The sequence below is a fragment of the Podarcis tiliguerta genome, assembly GCF_965153285.1.
Source record: "Podarcis tiliguerta genome assembly, chromosome: 10".
In the NCBI taxonomy this organism is placed as follows: Eukaryota; Metazoa; Chordata; class Lepidosauria; order Squamata; family Lacertidae; genus Podarcis; species Podarcis tiliguerta.
The window spans coordinates 61295850-61320292 of NC_139543.1; the positions used below are offsets into that span (position 1 = coordinate 61295850).

The 24443-nt window shown below is 44.9% G+C and overlaps 1 protein-coding gene across 6 annotated transcripts in view; it reads left to right on the forward strand.

The window, feature by feature from the left end:
- The window catches only part of SOX5 (SRY-box transcription factor 5), a 1214093-nt gene that overhangs the window by 153286 nt on the left and 1036364 nt on the right, over window positions 1-24443 (forward strand). For all 6 annotated transcript variants that reach the window (XM_083402002.1, XM_083402006.1, XM_083401995.1 and 3 more), the window contains exon 2: window positions 729-908. The gene's annotated coding sequence lies outside the window, so the exon portion shown is untranslated. The remainder of the gene's footprint in view (window positions 1-728; window positions 909-24443) is intronic.

The following is a 24443-nucleotide window of genomic DNA, read 5'->3' on the forward strand; positions in this document are numbered from 1 at the left end:
CATGACCAGTGGTCGGGAAGGATGGGTGTTGTAGTCCAACAAATCTGGGGACCCACAGGTTGAGAAGCACTGCTTTAGAGCCAACTTGCCCCAAAATGGCAACTAGACGTTCCGTTTTGGTGACCGCTACCTTGGTTTAAGGAGACATTTGGTGCCTAGCTTATATGTCTGAGTTTCTAACACTGGCCCCATGAGTCCAGAGTTCCAGCACATCAGCAGGGATCCAGATTGACCAGGATCCCCAGTTGTGTGGAGGATCCTGACACTCACACCCCATTCTCAGGTGACAAACGGGGGGGGGGGGGGACTGCCATTTTAGTGGCACAGTAGCAGGGGTGGAATTGTGGCTGCTGCTAAGTTTCCTTCCCAGAGGAAGACTTGGAATGATGGTAGACTGAAACATCCACCCTAATCCTGCTATATACAGATGAACCCAATCATTAGAGACTCAAAACACCTCTGTAAGTTGATGATTGCTCTGACGCACAAATACATCATCTCCGAAGCAAAGGCTCTTTCCTTCAGATCCAGTGTTTATGCAGGTTGTATCAATTAAACCCTCAATCTTTATCCTGCTTAACTGGGAGTCGTTTAGCAGGACTTACTTCTGAGTAGACATAGTTGGAATGGCGCTGCAACTGACTGAACTGATATGATTATTTGGCTAAGATTTGGGATGGCAAAATGTATACAAAATGCTCACAGATATGTTGTTTTTTATTTTTTAGCCCTTTTCCTGCTAATGACTCCGTTGCCATTACCATGCTTTGAAGACTCTGAAGAATAGGAAAACCTACAGCTCGGTGCTATTGGGTAGGACAACGCAAACAAACCCACTGCACATATTGTGAAGGGCGCGCATCGCAGAGGTGTCCGATATGAAAATGCAAAAGCAGAAACTGGATAAGGTGATTCTGCTTGAATATTTCCTATATGACCATGATTTGTGTTTTCCACTCTGATATAATGATACATTCTGCTTTGAGGCATGATCCTCTGTTTTATTGGGTTGATGGTATGGAACAAACCTCTTGTTTTCTGTCACCCATGACATTTGAAGGGCAGAAGGTGTAAAAGATTATGGAACGAGAAGCGTGGTGATAACTTTCCTTTGGAACCTGTCCTCCTTCCATCAGGGAGCTCCCAGCGGTGTAACATATCTGCAACACCCTTGCAACGTATGTTCACTGAGATAGGGTTGCCATATTTCAAAAATCTCAAAAGGAAAAAAAAGAGAGTTTTTGAGCTATTTTTGATGAAATTTGCCAAAATCTACGCTTCCGAAATGGGCTGCCATACGTCTGGATTTTCCCAGACATTTCAGTGATTTCTGCCCGGATACTGTTTACAAGGCCCGAAAACCAGCCTGGGTCCAGGAAACTCCAGATGTATGGCAATCCTACCTGAGAGGTTTTGCCAAGGCCTCTCAGTGGGTTTTGTACCTGAGATGGACTCTTGAAACCCAGTCCTGAGTTTGGTTTTTGTTTCTTTGAGGAACTCATCAACCACATAAGCAAAGAACCTCTAAGCAGTGTGTGTGAAACAGTTTATAGCAATTAGCAATATGCAAATAAGTTCAGGGAAAAAATTAAAACAAGTATGCCAAACTTGTTTACATGCTCAGGTAAAGGTAAAGGTACGCCTGACTGTTAGGTCCAGTCGCGGACAACTCTGGGGTTGCGGTGCTCAACTTGCTTTCCTGGCCGAGGAAGCCGACGTTTGTCCGCAGATAGTTTTTCTGGGTCATGTGGCCAGCATGACTAAACGTCTTCTGGCGAACCAGAGCAGTGCACAAAAACGCCATTTACCTTCCCACTGGAGTGGTACCTATTTATCTACTTGCACTTTGACGCGCTTTCGAACTGCTAGGTGGGCAGGAGCTGGGACTGAACAACGGGATCTCACCCTGTCAAAGGATTCGAACCACTGACCTTCCAATTGGCAAGCCCTAGGCTCTGTGGTTTAGACCACAGCACCACCCGCTTCTAACCCACATGCTCAGGTAGGCTTCCCAAAAAGGAATTGTTTTTACCAGGAGTCTGAAACAACAAAATGGATATGTTTGCTGTTGGTACACTGAATGCTAAACTCCTAACAGATGTGGAGTGAACATTGTATTGTGCAAGAGTGCAAGTTTTGCAGATCTAGGTGGTAAACCAGATACATAAGGGACAAGACTTGAGAGATGTTTACTGGTTCCATACTGTTAAGGGCTTTATGTACTACTAGTAAGATTTGAAGTTGGCTCAGCAACCAGGGCAGATCTTTGAGCAGAGGTGTGATACAGTGCTGGGATCTCACTCCTGACATAGAATCATAGAATCATAGAGTTGGAATAGACCACAAGGGCCATCAAGTCCAACCCCCTGCCAAGCAGGAAACACCATCAGAGCACTCCTGACATATGGTTGTCAAGCCTCTGCTTAAAGACCTCCAAAGAAGGAGACTCCACCACACCCCTTGGCAGCAAATTCCACTGTCGAACAGCTCTTACTGTCAGGAAGTTCTTCCTAATGTTTAGGTGGAATCTTCTTTCTTGTAGTTTGGATCCATTGCTCCGTGTCTGCTTCTCTGGAGCAGCAGAAAACCACCTTTCTCCCTCCTCTATGTGACATCCTTTTATATATTTGAACATGGCTATCATATCACCCCTTAACCACCTCTTCAATCATGCTAAAGCATTCAACACTAACTGCTGTTTCCAAAACAACCACAAGGGAAGCCCCACACAGAGTGCATTGCAGTAATCCAGCCTTGAAGTCACATCAGTGTCTCAGTGTTCCTCACTCTACTTTGCTATAAAGATACAGTGCAATGAAGAAAACTGTGTTGTGTGAATAGGCGGGGAATTTCAGAGAGTAGCTGTTGCCATACTAAAGTATTGGTTGCTTGCAAGTGCAGAACAGACAATATGTGGCACTTTTGTAATAGTTCCTGTTTTGCAGTAAGGTGATCCTTCAAGTAAAGAAAGCTGACTGAGGGCTTTATAGACTGATAATTTGCATTTGGCCTACTCATTGTCTTCCATAGGAAGAATATTCCTCCACAGCTGGGGGCAGCAGTGAAGAATACCTTTCCATGCAAGCTTCGTGTGTTGCTAGTTTGGTACCTAGATAGGAAACGTCTCTTAGCTGATGTGAGAAGCATTTGTTGTTGTTGTTTTGTCGTTTAGTCTGTCCAACTCTTCGTGACCCCATGGACCAGAGCATGCCAGGCACTCCTGTCTTCCGCTGCCTCCCGCAGTTTGGTCAAACTCATGCTGGTAGCTTCAAGAACACTGTCCAACCATCTCGCCCTCTGTCATCCCCTTCTCCTTGTGCCCTCAATCTTTCCCAACATCAGGGTCTTTCCCAGGGAGTCTTCTCTACTCATAAGGTGGCCAAGGTATTGGAGCCTCAGCTTCAGGATCTGTCCTTCCAGTGAGCACTCAGGGCTGATTTCCTTCAGAATGGATAGGTTTGATCTTCTTGCAGTCCATGGGACTCTCAGGAGTCTCCTCCAGCACCATAATTCAAAAGTGAGAAGCATTCTTCTCAGGTATTTTGGGTCTGAGGTGCTTTTGGCCTTTCATGACCACAACCAACTATTCTCTGTCTCTTTGTATACACAGGCAGTCTACCTGAGGCCTAATCCTTCTCAGATAATCCTGTACCTGATCTGTACCACCTCAGGCAGCAAGTGGAGGCCTCATCTGACAAAATGCTATTCCACACAAGAATTCCCTTCATGTAGATATCTAGCATCTCTTTGAGTAGGTTTCTAGTTTAGCCTTCACCCTGACAGGCTAGTTTTCTGTAGGTAAGGTTGTTTTTTAAAAAGTAAAATAAAATAAAGGAACTTTTGATCATGAGCCCTCATGAGTCCAAGGTGGTACAGTCAAGATAGGTTTACCACCCAGTGAGGGTAAGACCTTAGACTTGGCATGTGCATGGAACAAGATGAGGTGGTGCAATGGATTGTTCCACTTCAGATGGGAGGTGGGTAAAATCATTTCTGAATGCTGACCAGTCTCCCTGCAAGTAGAAATCTCACACTGAACAAAAAAAAATGAGAGGCACAAATATAAGATGGGTGACACCTGGCTTGAGAGCAGTACATGTGAAAAGGATCTAGGAGTCTTGGTTGACCACAAACTTGACATGAGCCAACAGTGTGACGCGGCAGCTAAAAAAGCCAATGCAATTCTGGGCTGCATCAATAGGAGTATAGCATCTAGATCAAGGGAAGTAATAAAAAGGTAAAGGTACCCCTGCCCGTACAGGCCAGTCTTGACAGACTCTAGGGTTGTGCGCCCATCTCACTCAAAGAGGCCGGGGGCCAGCGCTGTCCGAAGACACTTCCGGGTCACGTGGCCAGCGTGACATCGCTGCTCTGGCAAGCCAGAGCTGCACACGGAAACGCCGTTTACCTTCCCGCTAGTAAGCGGTCCCTATTTATCTACTTGCACTTTGATGAGCTTTCGAACTGCTAGGTTGGCAGGCGCTGGGACCGAACAGCGGGAGCGCACCCCGCCGCGGGGATTCGAACCGCCGACCTTTCGATCGGCAAGCCCTAGGCGCTGAGGCTTTTACCCACAGCGCCACCCGCGTCCCATAAGGGAAGTAATAGTGCCACTGTATTCTGCTCTGGTCAGACCTCACCTGGAGTACTGTGTCCAGTTCTGGGCACCACAGTTCAAGAAGGACACTGACAAACTGGAACGTGTCCAGAGGAGGGCAACCAAAATGGTCAAAGGCCTGGAAACAATGCCTTATGAGGAACGGCTAAGGGAGATGGGCATGTTTAGCCTGGAGAAGAGGAGGTTAAGGGGTGATATGATAGCCATGTTCAAATATATAAAAGGATGTCACATAGAGGAGGGTGAAAGGTTGTTTTCTGCTGCTCCAGAGAAGCGGACACGGAGCAATGGATCCAAACTACAAGAAAGAAGATTCCACCTAAACATTAGGAAGAACTTCCTGACAGTAAGAGCTGTTCGACAGTGGAATTTGCTGCCAAGGAGTGTGGTGGAGTCTCCTTCTTTGGAGGTCTTTAAGCAGAGGCTTGACAACCATATGTCAGGAGTGCTCTGATGGTGTTTCCTGCTTGGCAGGGGGTTGGTCTCGATGGCCCTTGTGGTCTCTTCCCACTCTATGATTCTATGATTCTATGATTCAGAACAGACTTAGGCCTGACTTAGAACCATTTTCTTTGTAAGGTATTTTTCTTCCAGTATGGGGTTGGTTTGCTTTAGTTGGGAGAACCTTTTGTAAATGGTCTACCTCCACATGCAATCTGAAGTGGTACTGTCCGCTCCACCTCAGGACTCTACCACTTCATTCTGCTGCATCACAGACCAAGCTTTATGCATAGCTCATGAAGGAAAACTCCCATTTTTTAAAATTATATAATCCAAAGTGTTCAGCTTGTGGTCTGAAGGACACTGTGCCCCCATTTTATTGACAATCACAGAGTGGTATTTTACATCAGTATATATTTGAATATATCATCTTATATAAAAGGTTTCTTTTTATTTCCAGCAGCTCTCTGATTCACCTTTGACTCCTAACTGCAATTAATCAGCCTTCACTTCTAAGTGAGTTTATCAAACAAGAAATCACTTTTCACCCATCAGCGGGGGTCACGTATCTAGACAGCAAAATGCATACTTTATAGGGAGGATAAAGTATTTCTGCCAGTTGCTAAACTATTTCTGAATAATTAAGGGTCACAGAGTAATGGCTCACTTTGAGTTTGACTTTAAGGCCTTTGGTGCGACAGAGGTTGCCAGCCGTTGGGAAAGAACCACTTCTTTCTTTTCGGTATTTTGACTGCCTAAAAACCAAATGTTGTTCCTTAGAACTTGGAACTTCCAGCTCCTTGCTTTCTATGGGTGAGTGGGGATTATAGCCAATATCTGTTTACAAATGAACTGGTGAATGTTGACTTTTACCACTTATTCTTAAGATTTATTTTAGGTGGCCAGCGGTAAATGTTAGAAATGCTTCATATTGTGAGGTTTGTCTTTAACATTTACAGTACATCGGTGACATGGAACATATCTGTTAGCTGTGGATGAGGACAAGATTTACAATGCAATCCTAGGCATGTCATAGATTGGATCCTTATTAAAAGCACCTAATAGCATCATAATTTCTCCCCTTGATCTCTTAAATGCTTGGAGGAGGATGCTTCCTAGCGCAAGAAGAAAGCCAAGGCATTATAGGAAACGGAGCATCAGAACTACATTGGGCTCTCTGATGATCACACTCCCTGCTGGCACAATTCCCATGTTGGGAAGGGTAGGCACCATAAATGATGGTAAATGTCAACATTTGCTAAATTGACGACATTTACCGTAAGAAAGGGAGAGGGAAGAAGGAAGTTTTCTGAAATTTGTTGAGCAACAAATGTGAAAGCCAACAAAGATGATTTTTTTTTTTGTAATTGTCTGAAGATTCAGACTAGTATTGGTGAATGTTAAAATTCGCCTAAAATTGACTCCTTGGTATATGTCTGAAAAATAGGGAAATACAGAAATAAATGCTGATAAACACATTTAGGAGTTAGTCAGCATTCACAGGTGCATCTGCGAGGTTTTGGACATTTTGAACATTTATCTGGGATTGTCAGAATTCAAGGATAAAGTGGAGGCAGGACATGATGCTATCAAGTGTGGGGACACTACTGTCTGATTTGGGGTTGATTCCTTGTTTCTGGGGAGCTTGCTTCCATTGCGGTTTATTATTTTTGTAGGCATGTAGGTGTTCTGCCTGCTATGGGGTGCTGGCAGTGCTGCACATTGCTATTAGTAATTCTATCTGGGCATTTTGTGGGGCCTGCTGCAGTCTCTTAGATTTCCAAATGTACTCCCAGATGACTGGATACCCTTGGAGTAAGGAGTAAGCATTCCACATGAGACCTGTGGAGTAGAAATGAATTTTCTGCATGCAATCAAATATGTATACAGAGCTAGCTTACCACTGAGTGGCTATTCTGAGTGATGGATGTTTGAGGAATTCAGTTTCCGTGTATTCCAGAGCGAACTTACTAGAGGAGCACCTCCTAGGATGAATATATGGATCAAACATAATTATCCTTTAGATTTCACACTACTCTAAATTTTGTGATATAGTGCTTAGCTCAAAAAGCCTACTGAAGTGTCTTAAAATGCACATGATAAGCTAAAATACGTGCACAAATCTGTATGTTTTGATAAAATACATTTGAATGCAGTTGGTCCCTTACCTTTCCCACCCCGACCTGGCCACAGTGATCCATGCAACAGTCACCCCCAGGCTTGATTATTGTAACTCGCTGCACATGGGGCTACCCTTGAAGCTGTCCCAGAAACTCCAGTGGGTGCAGAATGCTGCAGCGAGGCTCCTCACGGGTCCCTGCCATGGGAGCCTATTCACCCAGTGCTTTTCCAGCTGCACTGGCTCCCGGTAGAGTACAGGGTCAGATTTAAGGTGCTGGTTTGACCTTTAAAGCCCTTCATAGCCTAGTACCCTCGTACCTATGGGACCACCTCTCCCGCTATGCCCCACGGAGGACCTTAAGGTCCATAAATAACAACACCTTAGAGGTCCCGAGCCCTAAGGAAGTTAGATTAGCCTCAACCAGAGCCAGGGCTTTTTCCACTCTGGCTCCAGCCTGGTGGAAAGCTCTGCCTCATGAGACCAGGGCCCTGCGGGATCTGATTTCTTTCCACGGGGCCTGTAAGACAGAGTTGTTCTGCCTGGCCTTTGGCTTGGAGTCAATTTGATCCCCCCCCCTTTCTTTTTTCCTTTCTCCTCCTGTGATGAAGCTGTGTTTTAATGTTTTCATGTTGTATTTTAATCTTGTTTTTAAATTGTATTCATTCAACTTGTTTTTATAATTGCTTGTTAGCCGCCCTGAGCCCGGCCTATTATTATTATTATTATTATTATTATTATTATTATTATTAAATATGAATTCTGCTGCACATTGGGTTAATGTGGATATGGGATGAAACAGATTGATGAGTGAATATGTGCAAAATTGACATTCCTGCATTGCAGGAGGTTGGACTTAGATGACCCTCGTTCACCCCTAGCCACCACCAGCTAGAATAACAATGCCAGGTTTGATGGCTGCGTGGTCTAAAACAATATTCAGGTGTCTTTGTATGCTGGAAGCCCCATACTGTGCAATATATTTAGGAGCAAAAAGAATCCCAGTGTTGCTATGCCCTATAGTGAACTAGATGTGCTTGCAGGGAAGAATCACGGGAAAACAAAACAGATCTTAGCTCCAGGCTTTTTCATGGAGTTATTTGTGGACAAGTTGGGGTAGGGGGAGAGAAAATGGTCATTGGAAAAATTATGAAAAATACTTTGATGGTCTTTTAAAGTCACTCAGCTGAGAGGGAGTTCCCAAATTGCAGAACATGTAAAGCATCAACTGCTTAATCCCGCGGCTGCTGTTGAGAGCAAGAAGGCATCAGCATAAATATGTATATTTTAACTAAAAGCAGCCAAAGAGTAGAAAGATGCAGACGATTGGAGTGCATGGAACACCAAGAGAGTGAGGAAGCAGCTATTTTAGCTAATGTAATGTAATGTAATAGAAGACCCAAACTGCCACAGCAGAACTTGCTGCATAATTAGATTGTAAATCTTCTCAGCTGAGGAACTTTTGCCCGGGGTCAAGTTGTCGAAGTAATAATCCATTCTACATAAATTAGAAGATTCGAGCTGCTTGGCCACATTGTTACCGTTTCCTTTGTTTTCTTCTTTGTACCACAGCTCCCCCACCCCCAAATGTAATATTTTATTTGATCTCTGGGACAAAAACAGACACCCGGCCCCCCCGTTCAGCATTTTTTTGGAATATCTATTTAAATGCGAATTGCCCATAATTTCTCGATTGACCCTGCTAAAAAGGCTTCCAAGAAGCTCAGTTGTGATTAGGTGGAAGTCAATGAGGCTAAGAGAAATGGACGTGGCAAGTCAAAAAGACATATTGCATCTGGCATGGGAAGAAGATGGAGGAAAAGGCCAAGGTGTTTTAAGAGCTAAGATGGCTGGTGTTCATTGGAACTAGTAGGGTGGAGGAAAGGGAGTCCACCAGCAGGTGGCACCAGAGCCAATCACAGGGCTGTTGTTGTTTAGTCGTTTAGTCGTGTCCAACTCTTCGTGACCCCATGGACCAGAACACGCCAGGCACTTCTGTCTTCCAATGCCTCCCGCGGTTTGGTCAAAACTCATGCTGGTAGCTTCGAGAACACTGTCCAACCATTTTGTCCTCTGTCGTCCCCTTCTCCTTGTGCCCTCCATCTTTCCCAACATCAGGATCTTTCCCATGGAGTCTTCTCTTCTCATGAGGTGGCCAAGGTATTGGAGCCTCAGCATTTGATCTTCTTGCAGTCCATGGGACTCTCAAGAGTCTCCTCCAGCACCATAATTCAACAGCATCCATTCTTCGGCAATCAGCCTTCTTTATGGTCCAGCTCTCACTTCCATACATCACTACTGGGAAAACCATAGCTTTAACTATACAGACCTTTGTTTGCAAGGTGATGTCTCTGCTTTTAAGATGCTGTCTAGGTTTGTCATTGCTTTTCTCCCCAGAAGCAGGCGTCTTTTAATTTCATGACTGCTGTCACCAAGAAAGTAAAATCTCTCACTGCCTCCATTTCTTCCCCTTCTATTTGCCAGGAGGTGATAGGACGAGTGGCCATGATCTTCGTTTTTTTGATGTTGAGCTTCAAACCATATTTTGCGCTCTCCTCTTTCACCCTCATTAAAAGGTTCTTTAATTCCTCCTCACTTTCTGCCATCAAGGTTGTGTCATCTGCATATCTGAGGTTCTTGATATTTCTTCCGGCAATCTTAATTCCGGCTAGGGATTCATCCAGTCCAGCCTTTCGCACGATGAATTCTGCATATGGGTTAAATAAGCAGGGAGACAATATACAGCCTTGTCGTACTCCTTTCCCAATTTCGAACCAATCAGTTGTTCCATATCCAGTTCTAACTGTAACACAGGGTAGAGTCAACTAATTCTAGTTTTGCCCTCCACCTCTTCTCCCTACTGAATTATATAATGATAACACTGAGACTAAAGTGAAGGATCACACCGGGAATGCATGTAAGTGTCAAGGACTGACTGGATGCAGTGCTTTTCTTCTAAAAAAATGTTTGGGGGTACTCTCATTTTCCTACTCATATTGAAATACTGCCCCTCAATGAGGCCAAACTTAGATTCACAAAATGTTTAGGGGTATGCGTCCCCCTGCAACCCCCCCCCCCCAGAAAAAAGCACTGGCTGGATTCAAAGGAGTGGTAGGAGACACCATCTGGGGAACCTCCAGGGGAAGAAGGTTCAGAGCCAGGGGATTGGTGGTGGGGTGACGATGAGAGGTCAAAGGGAGAAGACTGGGAGGAGGAGGAGGTGTTGGAGGCTGAAGGGGCAACAGGGTTTAGTGAGCAGGAAGAGGCTGTGGCAGAGAGTAGTCCAGATTCAGTGTCAGGAGAGGAAGAGGGCCAGGAGACAGAGATGAGGCAGGTTGCTGAAGAAGCCAGGCAGTCTCCCCCTCCTGCTGCGACCAGCTTTCCTCATCCTTGGTCTCCCAGAACACACAGAGAAATGAGAAGGACAGGGCAATGAGTAACAAGAAAGCAGAGCCTTAGGGTGCTGGGGAAGGAGCCTTACAGAGCAGTGGGAAGGCAAGGACCTTCAGTTTTCGTGACTGCCTCATTGCGGCAAGACCTACGCGGAAGAGTTGCTGTGATCACTAGGCCTGCACTGTTTGGTTTCTTTGCATAAAGAGTTAATTTCACTGACACCAGTTGTATTGCTAACCTGCACCAGACAGATGGCAAGCTCTGGGAGTGTGCATGTGTATGTAATCGCCCCTTTCTCTGTATGTGATTGCTTCATTCCCCGTGTGTGCATGCAAAATCAATGCTTTCTCTCTCTCTCTGTGCCCCTTTCCTTCCATGGCTAAGATTTGCAGACTGAGATTGGTAAGGCAGTGCCCAGATGGGCTAATGGACCAACCTTCTCTGTTCAAGAGGGTCTCAAAGACAGCAAAGTCCTACTCACAGGGGTTCTGCAGAACCACGGGGCAATGCAGCAGGGCATGGACCCATGGTTTCCCCTCTAGATATGGGGGGCAAGGTCAGCAAAGCTGCACAACTTCCCCCATCAGCACAGTCCCCACTAGCCAGACATTAGATTGAGGAAATTGGCCAATTCTGTCAATTATAATTTCCCTCTGCTTCTCATTTTTTCCAGCTTTCCACATTTTTGCATTTTCTTTTAATAAACACATCTTTGTCTGCAATTCTGCCAAATCAACACCTTCTTGCAAGCAGTTTCCACTAATATCTGAAGAAGTGTGCATGTACATGAAAGCTTATACCAGAACAAACTTAGTTGGTCTATAAGGTGCTACTAGACAGGTTTTTTTTATTTTTTTTTATTTTTATTTCGACTGCATCAGACCAACACAGCTACCTACCTGAATCCACTAGCATATTTCATATTTCTATGCAAACTTTCCCCAAATATATACATATATATATTTGGTTAGAGAACGATCTTGAAAAATTTGGGCAAATGTGTATTTTTGTTTTAATTCTTCTTCTTTTTATTGTAACATAGTAATGGTCATTATGTTACAATGAAAGAGGAAGTACTGAAACAAAAAATCACCCCAATGGTGCAGTTTCAGGGCACCGTACAATGTAACAGGAAAGCAAGCAAAAAAATAAGAGGAAGAAATGGCAACACACCAAGGCTTCCATATATCCTGAACTGCCTTGGATGGTGAATGCTGGGCACCGAAGTCCGAAACATAAGAAATAAACTCCCAAGAGATGACATTCTGAACCTCCATCTCTCTGGAAACATGCACTTACTTTATTTATTTATTTATTTATTTATTAATTATTATTTTCTGCAACAGCTAAAGTCCCTAAGTTCTTATACTATGAAGACAAATGTATCTTTTTCAAGGTTTTCCATTGCTGGGCTATTGAAGCCCTAGTTGCAGCCAACATCCATGACAAAAATTCTTTAGAGTGTCAAGCTTTTCATGTGATCAGTCCACATATTTAGCAATGACAGTTATGGGAAGGCCTAAAGACCTGATTTAATTATTTCAGATATTTCTTGAGACCAGAATGATGAAAGAATCATGGATTTTTAAGGGTAGTTGGGTTTTGGTTTGCAAATTGTTGTGGGAAGTGCAAATTGGGTAGGTTTGTGTTAAAGCAGGGGTCAGCAACCTTTTTCAGCGGTGGGCCGGTCCACCATCCTTCAGACCATGTGGTGGGCCGGACTATTTTTTTTTTGGGGGGGGGGAATGAACGAATTCCTATGCCCCACAAACAACCCAGAGATGCATTTTAAATAAAAGGACACATTCTACTCATGTAAAAACATCAGGCAGGCCCCACAAATAACCCAGAGATGCATTTTAAATATAAGGACACATTCTACTCATGTAAAAACACGCTGATTCCTGGACCATCCGTGGGCCGGATTGAGAAGGCGATTGGGCTGCATCTGGCCCTTGGGCCTTAGGTTGCCTACTCCTGTGTTAAAGCATGACCCAAACCAAATCTAACCTGCATCCTTACCTACACATAATTAAGCATAAAGGGGACTTAGAAGAATCGGGCATCCTTGGCAGCGGAAAATAACAATGTGAGCAAAGAAGGGAGGGGTGGTCAGGGGAAGAAAGAATCCTAAGGAGAAAATTAAGATCTTCTTTCCCCAATTCAAAACAACCTGCTCTCATTACCACGTTTGTAACTTTAATTACAATCTCCCTATTCAGTGTTGAGGTTCCTTTCACCTTTTAAACTGCTCTGTGTTATTACTCAACAGCAAAGGAACATTGCCTTTTGTGTAGGAACTCGAAAAATAAAAAAGAAATCAAGACCTCAAGACTGCTTGTGAGGCAGAAATAATCCAACCATTATTTCTGGTGTAAAAGGTTCGTGAATTGCATCATTTGCCTAGAAGCTCTTTTCCAACCTAATAACTCCCTGGCATAATGACCTAAAAGGGTTTTTGAGAAATATTTATATATATATATACTTTGGCCCATATTACTATACGATGGGAGGGGAGCCCTTTAACATCCTGATTGGCTGGGGGATAACCACTAAGTTAAGCTATAGCTGCTTACTTGGAAAAATCACGAATGTTCTTATTCTCTTAAGTCAGAAAAGTAAAATATCAAAGTAATCCAAGAGAGTGAGAGACTGCCAGAGTTAAAAAAAATTTTTTTTTTGAAAAAAATATATCTTATTGCTATAATGACCTTCGTGATGGTCATTTAACTAGCTTTTTAATCCCTTTGAGGAAAGCTTTCTTCCTTTGGGGAAAAAAATCCTCTTCTTTAACCTGCCTTGGGCAAAAATCATCCCTACCAAACTAAAAATATAGCAGAACTATAAATCCTCACTTAAACTTAAGCAGCCTTCATTGCAGAGAGTTGGAAGTAGAAAATGATGGTGTTGATGATGATGAGCAGGTCTGGACTTTCAAAGGCTTTCATGGCTTGGGCTGAAGCTGTACTCTGCAATGGGATAAAGCTGTTACACTACATTTTGAAAAGATCTTCCTTAAAGGCATTTAAATGGGCAGCTCTGGGCCTCAGCCATAGTCTGTAACCAAACGTTGTGCATCTTTGAGAAGCCACCTCTCCTTTCCCCCTAAGTGGTGTCTTCTATGATTTTTTTTCAAACATAGAAGAGTGGGTTGGATTGCAGGTGCAGTGTTTTAATTACCCTACTTTTTGTATATAAATAAATAAATAAATAAATAAATAACCCATAAAAATACATTCCAACACATCAGGAAGAAATGTTGGAGCCCAGGGCACTCCCCACTGTGCTAATTTTTCAATTTGCTCCCAAGTCTCTTATGGGGATCGAACCTGCAACTTTGGCGTTATCAGCACCACGCTCTAACCAACTGAGCTATCCAGGCCAATGTAGGAGTGCATTCAAATGAGGCTCCTCCCACCCGCAGCATGGAGTGGCACCACCCATCCTCTCACCAGAGGCCTCCGTTGCCTCATCCTCTGCCCAGGGTGATGCAAGTAGACCTCACTGCAGAGTTACCTTCATCTCCTTCATAGGTTCCTTGGACTGGTGCTTTGAGTAGGAAAACGTTGACTCCTCAATCGCTTGCCCAAAGGATGGTCCCAATCCAAACCCACTCCCTAGCAATCACATCCCCCCCCCCATTTCCCTTAGACAGGATTACATTCAAGGTATCTCTGTTCTATTAGCCATGGTTGTCTCTCCCATCAAAGCCCACCGGGCTCTTTTCAGGGGCCTCTCCAAACAATGAGTGCAGTGAGGCTGTTCTGTCTAATTACTCCAAGACAGGGATGCTAAAGAGGAATTAATGACAGTTGACAAGTGCAATTAATAATTATAGCAGAGCCGCGAGTCATGCAGCAGGCAGATGACAATAACAGGGTAACCGTACATGACAGCTCTTCAAATGCCTCTCTTCTCTCTTCCCCTCCTTTCTCCTCTTCCTCCCTTTTCTCCCCTTTAATGTGAATTGAGGTCCAGAAGAAATGCTGACAGCAGGGTGCGGGGCATGCAGAAGATGTAAGCCAGCCACCCCCAAAGTCCCCAGTCCCTCCCTCCCCAGAGATGACGGCCCCCATCACACTGGCCAGGAAGTCACCCTTTGTACATGTTTTCACTCGTTCTTGTTATCAGGTGTTGTTGTTGTTGTGTGTGTGTGTGTGTGTTTTCCCCAAGGCTGCTTAAAATTCATCTGGGAAGGCTGGAAGGAGGACGAGGACAGGCAGCAGCAGCAGCAGCAGAGCCAGAGTTGAAGTGGTATTTCCATATCAAAGGCCAGGCGGTTGGCTGGGAATGGTAATTAAAGTACCCAGATTTCATCTCCTTGGTCAGCTCATGAAAGAGGAGATGGGGAGGACAGATGCAGAGAGAAATTAGAGAGAAGGTTCCCCCCACCCCAAAAAAATTTCTCCTTCCCTTTAGTCTCCAATATTGCGAGCAAAGCATTAAATGAAAGTTGGGCTAAAAGGTAACCTACCACTTCAGTTTTGAGGTCTAATGGCCTGTATGTGTATGTATTCCCCCCCCCCCCCTTGAATGCATTTATTAATATGTTAATTTCACACGGAAGAATACTGTTTGTTCAGGTACGCACCTACGACTTCTCATGTTGGTCTCTGAGATCATAGAATTAAAAAGTTGGAAGAAGAAGAAGAAAAAGAGTTTGGATTCTCAAAGTCTCAAAGCTGCTAACATTCTCCTTTCCCTTCCTCCCTGACACCAAACACTCTGTGAGGTGAGTGGGGCTGAGAGACTTCAAAGAAGTGTGACTGGCCCAAGGTCACCCAGCAGCTGCATGTGGAGGAGCAGGGAATCGAACCCAGTTCATCAGATTATGAGTCCACCGCTCTTAACCACTACACCACACTGGCTCCCTGGAAGAGACCCAGGCCCAGGTTAGAGTTTAGTCCTGCCCAGACCTTGAACACTGGCTCTCTCAGATGTGGAGTGAAGGGAGCTGGACCCTCCAGTTTATTCCCATGTTATTATTTTTAAACTTTATTGAATTTATATATCACTCTATACCCAGGGGTTTCATGTTGCCAGTGATGTGGAGGAGCCATCAGACTGGACGTCCTCCACACCAGTGCACAGGTTTCTGACCTGCTTTCAGACACCCCCTCATCTCCCCTAGGGCCACAGGAGCAGAGTTGATGGTGATCTAGGCAACAAACCTTTCTGAAGGCTGCCACTAGCGGGTATTCAGAAGCATTGCTACCTCAGACAGTGGAGTCAGAGCTTAGCCATTCAGTTAGTTGCCATTGATAGCCGCCTCTGCCATGAATTAATCTGGTCCTCTCTGAAAACCATCTAGGCTGGTGGCCATCACTGTCTCCTATGTGAATGAGTCAAACTGCTGTGTTAGCAGCACCAAAGTGACCTCCCCGGGGCACAAGCCTGGGCAGTATCTATGGAAGTCCTGGGCTGCCCAGGTGACAAGACCACCCACCTCCCCATCAGCTTCACTGATCCAATGTGGTCCAAAGGAAAGCAGAGCAAGACATTTGGCACCAGCAGGGCTGCAGGAGCTGCCAGAAGGAGGTATACAAGGCATCATTCAACTGTCTTAGGGACTCCAGTCCAGATTGTGTAGGGTTTACTTCAGGCTTCCTCAACCTTGGCCCTCCAGATGTTTTTGGCCTACAAGTCCCATGATCCCTAGCTAGCAGGACCAGTGGTCAGGGATGATGGGAACTGTAGTCTCAAAACATCTGGAGGGCCGAGGTTGAGGAAACCTGGTCTACACCTTCCTCTCCTCCTTAGTCCTTTTTCCCTCCAAAAGACAGGCAGCAGAGGTTTAGGATCAGAGTTTTCCTTCTCCTAGATGGGTTACTTTCCCAGGTTGACAAGCCCCATCTGTCCTTCCCTATATAGCATGTGAAGAAACCACCTTCTTGACCACTGGACCCACTATTGGTCTTGTCTGCTTGTTAAAAAAGAAGTGAAATGCTTCATATACAGTGGTACCTCGGGTTAAGTACTTAATTCGTTCTGGAGGTCCGTACTTAACCTGAAACTGTTCTTAACCTGAAGCACCACTTTAGCTAATGGGGCCTCCTGTTGCCTCCGCACCACCTGAAGCAAAGTTCTTAACCTGAAGCATTATTTCTGGTTTAGCGTAACCTGTAACCTGAAGCGTATGTAACCTGAAGCGTATGTAACCCGAGGTACCACTGTACATTATTTGTAATTTAGCTTGGTACTTTTAACTTAGTACAGTGGTACCTCGGGTTAAGAACTTAAATCATTCTGGAGGTCTGTTCTTAACCTGAAACTGTTCTTAACCTGAAGCACCACTTTAGCTAATGGGGCCTCCTCCTGCTGCTGTGCCACCACTGCACGATTTCTGTTCTCATCCTGAAGCAAAGTTTTTAACCCAAGGTACTATTTCTGGGTTAGCAGAGTCTGTAACCTGAAGCGTCTGTAGCCCGAGGTACCACTGTACTTCAAACTTCGCAACTAACTTTCCCCCCTCCTTCTTTCCTCCCACCTTCATATTGGCAGTCAACCATATGGGCTTTGGCCCACTTCTTTTTAATAAACAAAACTGCAATCAGGAAGCTGGCTAGATCAAATAGGATCCAGTGGGTCAAGGATGCTGATCGCAGGGTCTGGGTTGGTTCATGTGGGGAGAGGTGGTTTTTGAAGAACTGGGGTCCTGAGCCCCATGAGGCTTTATAGGTCAAAACTAGTACTTTGTACTGAGCTTATAAACTTCATTGGCAGCCAGCACAGTCATGCCAGAAATGGTGTTATTACCCTGAACCAGCAGGGCTCTCTTTGGGTAAGTTGTCACAGGCAGGGGTGGTCCATGACATTTTGCTGCCTGAGGTGCAGCAGTAACACCCCTTGCCAAAGTCAAGATACATAGTAGCCAAGGTTGGTCAAGTTATTTTGTCACCTGAGGCAGCAAAGCCCACAAGTGCCTTTCCCTGGAAGCAAAACTGCTCATTCATGACACTCCAGATCAGCTGCCTGAGGGGGGCCGCCTCACTCTGCCTAATGGTAGGGCTGCCTTGTTTATGGGACACCTTATGTTCTTAATTTGGGCATGCAGTGACTATATCAAGTGGGGGAAAATGGGAGATAAATTGCCATAGCATTTACATGTGCCTGACCATCTACGAATGATTGTGTCATTGTTTAAAAGCATTTGATATAATTTCGGCTTCCTGGAACATTTCCCACCTCCGTCCAAGTTTTATTTTGCATTTGGTTTGGAGATTAATTTAGATCAATATCAGGGATTGACCGCCTCGCCCCTTGCCTACAAGATGCGCAGACTTGCAGAATCTCTTCTCTTTTCATCTTCCAGACTGTCCCCCTCTCTTTAAGTCTCTCTCTCTCTCTCTCTCTCTCTCTCTCTCTCTCTTAAGCTCAAATGCATCAATTTATACCTGGATGTGTGTGTTTAAAAAATAATAATACTTTGCTACGGGGGCTCTGAAACGAATAAAACTGTGATCCTCAATGTGGCCATTGTGCTTGGCTCATTTGTCTCTCCCCCCCACCCCACCCCCCGGTATCGATTTATCAGCTGAGAGAAATTACTCGCTAGAAGAGAAGATGCCAGTCGGAATGACATTTACTTCATCGTAGAGGGAGGCTCTGCGGCGGGTTTCCGTGTAACCCAGATATTGGAGCTGTAAAAGGCCTTGTAACAAGGTTTAGTGCTATGATTTGATCGTGTGGTGCACCTTCGCTGTCATAATAACAGCCACTCAGCTGGAGCCAAGGCCCTTCGGTTATGGCCAACTTTTTCTGTCTTGCACTCCCCCCCCCCCATCCTGCTTTTTACACAGACAAATGAACTAGTTTTACTTCCTCTCTCTCTTCTCTCTCTCTCTCTCCAACCCCCCCATCAAAATTTCTGGAACAAAAGCAGGGATCACAGAAGTCTATAACACACAAGGATTTGGGCTTTCATGTCATGGAATTAATTTTTTCTTAAAAAGAGAGAAAAAGGCAAAACGCACCCTTATTAATCATTTGAGCTTCTTTATATCTTCCCTTTTTTCTAGTGAAATAACTCTTACGATTTTTAATTCACCAAAGCGAATCTTCTTCACCAGTGATTGTAAGTTACATTTGCCTAAGGCTACAATTACCTGCAAAATGAAAGGCTTTTGTTGTTTTTTTCCAAAACTACAGCATGGAGTGGGGTTAATAATTTTATACGTGCCACACATTAAAATGTGGTTGTTCGGATCGAGGGTGAAGCTTGTGCACAGTTCTGACCTGCTATCTTGGCCCAACTGCACTGTCTGCCAATTAGTTGCCAGCCTCAATTCAAAGTGCAGGTTTTGACCTATAAAGCCTTAAATGGCTGAGGACTGCAATACCTCAAAGACGGCCTCTCGCTATATGAACCAGCCCGGACCCTGCAATTGTCGTCTGGGACTTTTCTTCATGTGCCTTCGCCCCAAGAGATCTAGGGTGGTAACAAGAGAACAGGACTTTTCTGCAGTGGCTCCCCATTTGTGGAATGCTCTCTCCAGGGAAGCCCTCCTGGTGCTTTCATTGCATATATTTAGGCCCCAGGCAAAAACTTTCCTCTATAACCAAGCCTTTGGCCTTTAGCTATCTGTGGCCTTCTCAAAGTGGGTGGGATGTTTTTCCTCTTGATTTCAAAGTATCTTATGGGCTGCGGGTTTGTCTGCATCTCTGTTTGGCTGGTTATAAATCCCTTTGGGTTGCTCTGGGCAAAATAAAGTGACCAATTAATTAATTAATAAAATACCCTTCAGTGGCTGGTTCTCCATGTCATGTCACCATGAATTACACTTAATGGACCATCAAGCAGGATGGTTTGTTTTGAATCACAGCCATCCCAAGATGCTATGAAGCAGGATTATTATATAAGGTCTGTTATTGGTGAAGTGGAAGCCAAACGCCTATGGTACCTTATGCATTGGCACTTGCGCCATTGGACGCAAAGTGATGCAGAAGCAATGCCAAGGTGTTTACAGACTCTGCCTTTCGTTGGTGATTTCTTTTGCCAAGTTCAGGTAGGGCTTTATCAAATGAGACCAGCTATTCCTTGCACTTTCTCTTGCACTCTCTGGGCTCCTCCAGACCACCTATTCATCGAGCAGCTGTCTTGATTTGCTTCCACAAAATATATAGAAGTTAGAAAGTACCTAGTCTTTATTGCATATTTGTTCTGTTTTGTTTGCGGGGAGAGGTTATTTGTCAACGAGGTGAGCCTGTCCTGTATTCATCCTGATTTGCTTATATGGCATTTACACCTCTTCCTGCTAATGATTCATTCATGCCACACTTTTCAGTGCATTTCCCCATTACTTTCATAACTGGGAAAAGTCAATTTCTTCCTGCATTGCAGCGGGTTGGACTAGATGACCCTTGAGGTCCCTTCCAGCTCTACCATTCTATTCTATGATTCCCGAAAGTGGATTTGTTCTGCTTGGGTGGCAGAGTGCTTTGACCCATTTTAATTGCATAAACTACAAAGGGCGGTCGACTGCCCTTCACCAGAGGTATTTAAGCAGAGATTGCACTGCCACCTGTCAGGGTTTCTTTAGCAGTGATCCCTGCATTGCAGGGGGTTGGACTTGATGGCCCTTGGGGTCCCTCCTGACACTATAGTTCTATGGTACCTACATTTCCCAATATATGCTTGAATCCCTCCTGCAAAATACTGACCGTCAGGAGGCACACTTTATTTCTTGCAATCAGAATTTTTTCCTCCCACTTAGTTTCATTCAGTAAGAGGGTTTGGGAATGGACAAATGGTTGCAGAAATAGACCTCTTTGGACATTTCTGTGTTAGGTTTAAACTGTCTGCATTAAACTGAAATCACTGCACATTTTGGAACCCTGGTTTTCCATGGAGAGTGACCAAAATAGTGGAAAGGGGACAGAGACAGCATATGCATGCCAGCTCATGCGTTTACTTAACCCAAAGGGATGTGGGTGGTGCTGTGGTCTAAACCACTGAGCCTCTTGGGCTTGCTGATCGGGAGGTCGGCAGTTCGAATCCCCACGACAGGGTGAGCTCCTGTTGCTCTGTCCCAGCTCCTAGCAAGCTAGCAGTTCAAAAGCACGCCAATGCAAGTAGATAAGTACCGTATTTTTTGCTCTATAAGACTCACTTTTTCCCTCCTAAAAAGTAAGGGGAAATGTGTGTACGTCTTATGGAGCGAATGCAGGCTGTGCAGCTATCCCAGAAGCCAGAACAGCAAGAGAGATTGCTGCTTTCACTGCACAGCGATCCCTCTTGCTGTTCTGGCTTCTGAGATTCAGAATATTTTTTTTCTTGTTTTCTTCCTCCAAAAACTAGGTGCGTCTTGTGGTCTGGTGCGTCTTATAGAGTGAAAAATACGGTAGGTACCGCTGTGGTGAGAAGGTAAATGGCGTTTCCATGCACTCTGGTTTCCATCATGGTGTCCTGTTGCACCATGGTTTATTCATGCTAGCTACATGACCCGGAAAGCAGTCTATGGACAAACACCGGCTCCCTCAGCCTGAAAGAGATGAGCGCTGCAGCCCCATAGTCGCCTTTGGCTGGACTTAACTGTCCAGGGGTCCTTTACCTTTACCTTACTTAACCCTAACACAGAATGCCTGAAGAAGGCTATACTGTCTTGTGCTAACCAATCATCTCCCCCGCCCCTCCATTTTGCTTGCATGTGAGAACTGGAAGATCAGTCTTTGAAAGCATCTTTCACAGGTGATTTCAATTTAATGCAGCCAGTTTCGTTCTTTAAGAATTGTGGCTGAGGGGCTTGACTAGATTGCAAAAGTGCTAATCCAAAAAAATATTATCCGACCATATGATATATTTGCACGAGATATTTCTGTTTCAATAGCATCCCCTCCCGTTCCTGCCAAGGCACCCCCATGCCCACATGCGTCTTCTGGCATTGGTAGCCCTATCCAATAATCGATGGTTGTTTGTGCTTGAAAAAAGCTTTTCTGCAGAAATCAATGCAGTTTGCTTCCAAAATTAGGGTCAAGTATTCTTGCCTAGGACCCTAAGAAAACTCCCATAGCCTTTAGCTGGGCTGCAGCCTGGAAGTTCGAGAGTAGTAGAGGAAGAGGGTTTGCTGTTTCAAATTGACATGGAAACAGTGCTGGTTACCTGGGGCAAATTGGTACAATGAGAATGATCTACTAGGAAGGGTAGATGGGTCTGTGAATTTTGGTTTCTTTCAGTTTCTCATTTTTCCAATCTTAAATACAGTTATCCACATTTCTGCAGAATTTTGTGGATTTTTTAAAAAAATCCTCCAGAAAGTTTTGCATGTGTTTCTGCTAATAAAACATATTTTTCTGTGTAGTTTAGACTAACATACAGATTTTGCAATCTGTTTCCCCTAATATAAAGCATTCTTTTATGCTATTTTCACTAATCTATGCATTTCAGTCACACCTAGTCCACAATATAGGCATTCCTCCCAAAAAAATACACACTGAAATTTATATTGAAAAATTCAGAAAAGTGTGCCTTTCAGAGGATAGCTGTCTTTTGATTGGCATACGGTTCAAGAAGCGCGAATGAGGTGGTTTCTCATTAAAATGCGAACAAAACCAAACCTTGCCCCCATCCTTAGCTAGGAAGCAAATAAACGGCCCCTTGATGGTCACAGCAATTTGACCCGCATTACTGCAGCTTTTGCTGGAAATGTAGAGAAGTAGTCCTTGGCTGCACTTTGGGGCAGATATGGGCAGTGTTTTGAGTAGCACCATATGCTGGTGTCAGTCACCCCCTCGATTGTGCCAGCTCTGGGGCCACGAACACCCCCTTGCCGACTCCCTAGGGAGCCTTGGCTCTCGACTGTTGCCGGCCATTGCTCTTTTCTCCTTCGTGCCACCATTGTCAACTGGAGCCTCATTCAGGGAGGCAGCAGGGGGCAGCAGCTGGCAATGGCAGGAAGAGGGCGGAATCTAAATCAGCCTAATTTATGCCTCATTGGCATTGGCCCAAAGCTTCATGAATATCATAGCACTGTTAAAATGTTGCTCCTTTCTCGGAGCTGGGCACAGTTCAGCAACAGGCTGTGATGAAACTGAAGCGTCAAGCTGAGCCACAAGATAATTGAGTGCCAGTGTGGTGTAGTGGTTAGAGTGCCAGGCCTGGGAGACCAGGGTTCAAATACCCACTTGGCCGTGTAGTTCTGTGTGATGCCCTGTCTCTACTGTTGGAGCCTGCTTCTCTACGTATTTAAAAGAAGAATAAAAAGTGGACAAATGCTCTTCTCCACATCAGGATCCATACAGCAAAGATACTTCTTCATTTACTGAATGAAGCTGGACATCCTTCTGGGGACACCGGATTGGTGCTAGCCCAAATGACCCAACCAGTGTTATGCATCTGGAGACACCCTTGCCAATGCTTCTGGTCTTCAAGAGCCACCATGCCTAATAGACTCATATAGATTCCTCTGTCTGTGTATTCTTCATGTGTTCTAGGGTCATGGGGGCAGTCAGTGTGGTGACTTCCAGATGCTATTGGACTACGGCAGGGGCTATTGGGTTGTTGTTTTTGTTTTCATTATGTATTTTGTTTTATATCTTGATTTTATTCTGTGAACCTCCCTGAGACACCCGGGTATAGGTCAGTATATAAATTCAAATAATAATAATAATAATAATGGACACCATATGGGTTTTCATTGATCTGGGGCCAATGGAGTCATAGTTGCCTCCATGGATAGGGCTCACTTGTGCAACTTGCCCCACATGAGAAATAATTTTGAGGGGGAAAAATTTGGGTGGGGGCACATGCATTATCTCCAAGTCTCATTGCCAGTCATATAAATGGTAGGGGAACACATGTGACGTGAAGAATTTCATGCTCTCAAAGCTAATCCGCTGTATCACAGTCAACCAAAATTGGGTCTTAGTCGCTTCCTGAGCGAAACCTGGTGTGTGCCATAGAATAACTGCAGAGGTTGCTTGGTTATCTCCATAGTTTGCTCAGGTCCCCAAGTTTGGTCGTAGGAAGGACTATAGCTCAGTGGAAAAGCCTCTGATTTGCATGCAGAAGGTCCCAGGTTCAAGCCCTGGTATCGCCAGGTAGGGCAGGGGATGACCCCAGGCTGAAATCCCAGAGAGCTGCTGCCCGTCAGTGTAGACCAGAGGTAGGCAACCTCAGGCCTGTGGGCCCAATCGCCTTCTCAATCCGGCCCATGAATGGTCCAAGAATCAGTGTGTTTTTACATGAGTAGAACGTGTGCTTTTATTTAAAATGCATCTCTGGCTTATTTGTGGGGCATAGGAATTCGTTCACCCCCCCCCCCCAATATAGTCTGGCCCACCACATGGTCTGAGGGACGGTGGACCGGCCCACGGCTGGTGTAAACAGTACTGAGCCAGGTACTATGCAAAATACTTAGTGTAAACAGCAGCTGAGTAATGTCATGAGTCAGTTGTGGTCCACAGCTGCATTTTGCCTAAGACCGCTGTTTGCGTCCAAGAAAATCCTTGGAGAAGCCGTGCACTTTTTCATGGGGAAATTGGCCCCTAGGAGGCAGAGTAGGGGGTCACTGTGACCTTTTGGTCCCCTCCTTCCATTTCTTCCGAAAGCAAAACATCTCCCCTTCTCAGCTCCTGACCTCCTTCCTCCGCCTCCTCCCGGCCACTTTGTTATTCCACCGAAGAGTAAACAGTAGATGTTACGCGAGGGTCTTAAAGCTGCGCTGCAAGCGCACAATGCTTTTGGGCATGCTCTGTGTGCAGGTCCCTGGCAGCCATAAATTAATTAAAAGTAGAGAGGAACCGTCGTCGGGAAAAGCAAGCGTCTTTTCCCTCCCTCCCCGCCAATCTTTGTCCCCAGCTTTCCTTTCATTCTCTGTGGGTAAATAGCTAATTCCTTTGTTCCTTGCTGCACCATTTCATTTCTGCCATCATTGT